Genomic DNA, 6,618 nt, shown 5'->3' with positions numbered 1-6,618 from the left:
TTAAGTTCACCAAGACATAAAAAATTTAAAGTTCAGATCTAAATTTTTCCTGTTTCAGATAGGAAAAGTTATACTATGATTGTGATTATTTTCCATGAAGATAAAAAGTTTCACTTTAGTTCTATATTTTCTTAAATTCAGTTCCGACTTTTCTCAAAGAGATGAAAAAATTTAAAGTTCTGTTTTCATAGAAGATAGGAAAAGTTATACTTTGATTGTGAATATTCTTCATGAAGATATGGAGCTCCACTTTAATTCTGAGTTTTCTCGAAGAAGTGCAAAATGTTCAAGTTCTCTTCTGAATATTCTTAGAGAAGAGAAAAAAGTTAGCTCAATTCTAAAATTTACCAATGAAAATGAAAAAGCTTCCATTTCAGTTCTTAATTTCTCAAAGACATAAAAAATTTAAAGTTCAGTTCTAAATTTTTCCGTAGAAGATAGGAATGGTTAAACTATGATTGTGATTATTTTCCATGAAGATAAAAAGTTTCACTTTATTTCTAATTTTTCTTAAATTCAGTTCGTACATCTAACCACCAAAAACAATAGGTTAGGTTAGGTTAGGTATAAATAGATATTAATAAATAAATAGAAACATTTCTTCATGTTTAAGTTAGGTTAGGTTAGGTTAGCTTATCATGAGCGCTCATGATAAGCTAACCTAACCTAATTTAAACATGGTAAAAAGTCGACCTGGGGGGATTTTCCGGTGAGTATTGTTAGGTTAGGTTAGGCTAGATTAAGTTAGGTTAGGTTAAGTTAGGTTAAATTAGGTTAGCCTACGTACGCGCGCGTAAGTAGGCTAACCTAACCTAACTTAACCGAACCTAACATAACTTAATCTAACCTAACCTAAACAAACCATACTCGCCGGAAAATCGCCATAAGTTGAATTTGTACCATGTTTAACTTAGGAAAGGCTAGCTTATCCTGAGTGTTCATGATAGGTTAACCTAACCTAATCTAACTTAAACAGGAAGAAATGTTTCTAATTATTTATTAATTTTTATCTATACCTAACCTAACCTATTGTTTTTGGTGGTTAGATGAACGAACTGAATTTAATAAAAATTAGAAATAAAGTGAAAATTTTTATTTTCATGGAAAATAATCACAATAATAGTATAACCATTCCTATCTTCTACGGAAAAATTTAGAATTGAACTTTAAATTTTTTATGTCTTTGAGAAATTATAAACTGAAATGAAAGCTTTTTCATTTTCATTGGTAAATTTCAGAATTGAGCTAACTTTTTTCTCTTCTCTAAGAAAATCCAGAAGAGAACTTGAACATTTTGGACTTCTTTGAGAAAACTCAGAAATAAAGTGGAGCTCCATATCCTCATGAAGAATATTCACAATCAAAGTATAACTTTTCCTATCTTCTATGAAAAATTTGGAACAGAACTTTAAATTTTTTCATCAGTTTGAGAAAAGTCGGAACTGAATTTAAGAAAATTTAAAATTAAAGTGAAACTTTTTATCTTCATGGAAAATAATCACAATAATAGTATAACTTTTCCTATCTTCTATGGAAAAATTTAGAACTGAACTTTAAATTTTTTATGTCTTGGTGAACTTAAAACTGATGTGGAAGCTTTTTATTTTCTCTGTAGAAATTAGAATTGAATTGTGTTCTTTGGTAAAATTCAGAAGAGAACTTGAATATTCAAGATGAAAGTATAACTTTTCCTATCTTCTATGAAAAATTTGGAACAGAACTTTAAATTTTTTCCTCTCTTTGTGAAAAGTCGGAACTGAATTTAAGAAAATTTAGAATTAAAGTGAAACTTTTTATTTTCATGGAAAATAATCACAATCATAGTATAACTTTTCCTATCTTCTACGGAAAAATTTAGAACTGAACTTTAAATTTTTTATGTCTTGGTGAACTTAAAACTGAAGTGGAAGCTTTTTATTTTCTCTGGTGAAATTAGAATTGAACTGTGTTCTTTGGTAAAATTCAGAAGAGAACTTGAACTTTTCTATCTTCTATGAAAAATTTGGAACAGTATTTTAAATTTTTTCATCTCTTTGAGAAAAATTTGAACTGAAGTGGAAAATTTTTATATTATTTTGGGAAAATAGAATTGATCAATAACTTATTTCATTTTCATTGAGAAAATTCAGAATCGAAGTTGAACTTTTCTTCTTCCGGGAAAATATTTGGAGCAGAACTTTAAATTTTATCATCTCTTTGAGAAAAGTCGGAATTGAATTTAAGAAAATTTAGAATTAAAGTGAAACTTTTTATCTTCATAGAAAATAATCACAGTCATAGTATAACTTTTCCTATCTTCTAAGGCAAAATTTAGAACTGAACTTTAAATTTTTTATGTCTTGGTGAAATTAAAACTGAAGTGGAAGCTTTTTAAAGTCTCTGGAGAAAATAGAATTGAATTGTGTTCTTTGGTAAAATTCAGAAGAGAACTTAACTTTTCTATCTTCTATAAAAAATTTGGAACAGTATTTTAAATTTTTCATCTCTTTGAGAAAAATCTGAAGAGAAGTGGAAAATTTTAATATTATTTTGGAAAAATAGAATTGATCAATTACTTATTTCTTTTTCATTGAGAAAATTCAGAATCGAAGTTGAACTTTTCTTCTTCCGGGAAAATATTCACAACTATGGTATAGCTTTTCTATCTACTAGGGAAAAATATAGAATAGAACTTTAAATTTCTTTATGTCTTGGTGAAGGTAAAACTGAAGTGGACAATGTTTATTTTCTCTGGAGAAATTAGAATTTAATTTCGATCTTTGGTAAAATTCAAAAGTGAACTTGAACTTTTCTATCTTCTATGTGAAATTTGGAACATTATTTAAAATTTTTTCTTCTCTTTGAGAAAAATCTGAAGTGAAGTTCAAAATTTTTATATTATTTGGAAAAATAGAATTGAACAAAAACTTATTTCTTTTCATTGAGAAAATTTAGAATTAAAGTGGAACTTTTTATCTTCAAGGTAAGTATTCGCATCTAAGGTATAACTTTTTCTATCTTCTATGGTAAAATTTAGAATTGGAACTTTAATTTTTGTGTCTTTGGGGAAATAAGAACTGAAGTGGAAGCTTTTTATTTTCTCTGGTGAAATTAAAATTGAAGTGTGTTCTTTGGTAAAATTCAGAAGAGAACTTGAACTTTTCTATCTTCTATGAAAAATTTGGAACAGTATTTTAAATTTTTTCATCTCTTTTAGAAAGATCTGAATTAAGTGGAAAATTTTTATATTATTTTGGAAAAATAGAATTGATCAATAACTTATTTCTTTTCATTGAGAAAATTAAGAATCGAAGTTGAAATTTTCTTCACATCATTGAGAAAATTTAAAATTGAAGTAGAACTTTTTATCTTCATAGCAAATATTCGCAACTATGGTATAGATTTTTCCATCTACTACGGAAAAATTTAGAACAGAATTTTAAATTTCTTTATGTCTTAGTGAACTTAAAACTGGAGTGGAAGATTTGCATTTTCTCTGGAGAAATTAGAATTGAATTGTGTTCTTTGGTAAAATTCAGAAGTGAACTTGAACTTTTCTATTTTCTACGAAAAATTTGGAACATTATTTTAAATTTTTTCATATCTTTGGAAAAAAATCTGAACTGAAGTGGAAAATTTGGTATCTTTGGTAGAAAACTTGCTAGCTTGAACAGAAAAAGTGTTATCACTGATGAAAAATATTATTTATAAGATAAATTTGTGAGTGTTCAGTAAAAGTATGTTAGTATTAAGGTAAAATGTCGTTACTTTGATGAGAAGGTTTGTTAGCGTTAAGCAGAACTTGCTACTTCTGACAGAAAAGTTGTTATCACAATAAAAAAAAAGTTACTTCTAAAACAAAAATTGGTATCTTTGGTAGAAAACTTGCTAGTTCGAACATAAAAAGTGTTATCACTGATGAAAACTATTATTTCTAAGAGAAATTTGTGTGTGTTCAGTAAAAGTATGTTAGTATTAAGATAAAATGTCATTACTTTGATGAGAAGGTTTGTTAGTGTTAAGCAGAACTTGCTACTTCTGACAGAAAAGTTGTTATCACAATAAGAAAATGTTACTTCTAAGAAAAGATTTGGTATCTGTGGTACAAAAGTTGCTAGTTCGAACAGAAAAAGTGTTATCACTGATGAAAAATATTATTTCTAAGATAAATTTGTGTGTGTTCAGTAAAAGTATGACAGTATTAAGGTATAATGCGATTACTTGATGAGAAGATTTGTTAGTGTTAAGCAAAACTTGCTACTTCTGACAGAAAAGTTGTTATCACAATCAAAAAGTTATACTTATAAGAAAAAATTTGGTATCTTTGGTAGAAAACTTTCTAGTTCGAACAGAAAAAGTGTTATCACTGATGAAAAATATTATTTCTAAGAGAAATTTTTGTTTGTTCAGTAAAAGTATGTTAGTATTAAGGTAAAATGTCATTACTTTGATAAGAAGGTTTGTTAGTGTTAAGCAGAACTTGCTACTTCTGACAGAAAAGTTGTTATCACAATAAAAAAATGTTACTTCTAAGAAAAAATTTGGTATCTTTGGTAGAAAACTTGCTAGTTCGAACAGAAAAAGTGTTATCACTGATGAAACATATTAGTTCTAAGAGAAATTTGTTTGTTCAGTAAAAGTATGTTAGTTTTAAGGTAAAATGTCGTTACTTTGATGTGAAGGTTTGTTAGTGTTAAGCAAAACTTGCTACTTCTGTCAGAAAAGATGTTATCACAGTAAAAAATGTTAATTCTAAGAAAAAATTTTGTATCTTTGACAGAAAACTTGCTAGTTCGAACATAGAAAGTGTTATCACTGATGAAAAATATTATTTTTAACAGAAACTTAACTATGCTCTGTAAAAGTAACTTAGATTTAAGTTAAAATGTGGTTACTTTAACTAGATGGTTTGTTAGTGTTAAGCAAAACTTGCTATTTCTGACAGAAAAGTTGTTATCAAAATCAAAAATGTTAATTCTAAGAAAAAATTTGGTATCTTTGACATAAAACTTGCTAGTTCGAACAGAAAAAGTGTTATCATTGATGAAAAATATTATTTCTAATAGAAATTTGTGTGTGTTCATGAAAAGTATGTTAGTATTAAGGTAAAATGTTGCTACTTTGATGAGAAGGTTTATTAGTGTTAAGCAAAACTTGCTAGTTCTGACAGAAAAGTTGTTATCACAGTCAAAAAAAATGTTACTTCTAAATGTTACTTCTTTGGGGGCTCGGGGGCCTTTGGAGGCTGGGAGGTTCCTTCGAGGTTGGGGTAGGGGGGTCGGGGCCCTTTGGGGTTGGGGTAGAGGACCTCACAACACTGTTCAAATGGAACTTGTGTATTATAACGACCACAGAGTTTCACCCCAAATCATCTTCTAAATCATCTTCTAAAATCATCTTCTAATATGTCTCTAACTGTTTCGCCCAAATAATTACCTAAAATGTCTAAAACGGTTTCACCCAAATAATCCCCTAAAGTAATTTCTGTGTGTTTCTTTTTTTGACATCCCTGCGCTGTCACATTTGAAAGTCCTAGGAAACCATTTCCCGCGTTAATTTCTTCATCTCTAAGAGTTTCTTGGTTACACTATTATGGTTTCGATAGAATATCAATTTATCGCTAAGTCTAATGACCTGAGAAGTCGTATTTAAAAATAGAATTTTTATCTCTTTAGACTCTCGCATAATTCCTAGGAAACATATGATGTCATTTCTAATTCCCTTTCGTGAATCAATACATTCTCCCCACCGATTATGTAAATCAAGTTCTCGGAAATTCACTTCCCCCTCAAGTCCTAGATCAAAACATTCTCCCCACCATCAATGCGCATGTGCAAACTTCACCCGGAGACAATACAGTTGAAAACAACAAATAAATCGACCTTGACCTCATTAGACTCGATCGATAATCCTTGAATAAATTATGTCCTGTCAGTATTCTATGCCCATATATGGAGCCCCGTCAAGAATTATATTGTCTATTGATATTTTTTTGTGACGTCCCTATGCCCTTATATGGACTCCCATCACGACATCCAGATAGTGTTCTATACCCATCTATGGACTCTTGTCACGAAAAGTATTGTCTATTAAAATTTTTTCTGTGACGGCACTATGCCCATGTATGGACTCCCGTCACGAATTGTATTGTCTATTGATATTTTTTCTGCGACGTCACTATGCCCACTCCCCTTCGATTACGCAATCAATTTCTCGGAAATCCTCTCCCCTCGAGGGATTCTATGCCCATATATGGTGTGGGGTTCAGAGTCATGAGGTTAGGTTAGGTTACGCAATAATTTCTCGGAAATCCTCTCCCCTCGAGGGATTCTATGCCCAAATATGGAGTCCCGTCACGAGCTCATGAGGTTTGGTTAGGTTACGCAATCAATTTCTCGGAAATTCACTTGTCCCCCCCTCGAGTCCTAGATCAATACATCTCTTCCCCACCGTCAATGCGCAGGTGCAAACTTCACCCCCCAGTGTCATTACACCTAGACGAACAACAACAAATCAATTGACATTGACCCCATTAGACTCGATCGATAATCCTTGAATAAATTATAACCTGTCAGTTTTAAGCTTAATTGTAGATGGCAGCAGTGGTGTCGTCTGGGAGCTCATGATAGGTTACTACTA

Source organism: Artemia sp. Qi Xiang Cuo, chromosome 4 (genome assembly GCF_049724085.1).
Source record: "Artemia sp. Qi Xiang Cuo chromosome 4, ASM4972408v1, whole genome shotgun sequence".
Classification (NCBI taxonomy): domain Eukaryota; kingdom Metazoa; phylum Arthropoda; class Branchiopoda; order Anostraca; family Artemiidae; genus Artemia; species Artemia sp. Qi Xiang Cuo.
Note: the sequence above shows the minus strand (reverse complement) of the source record.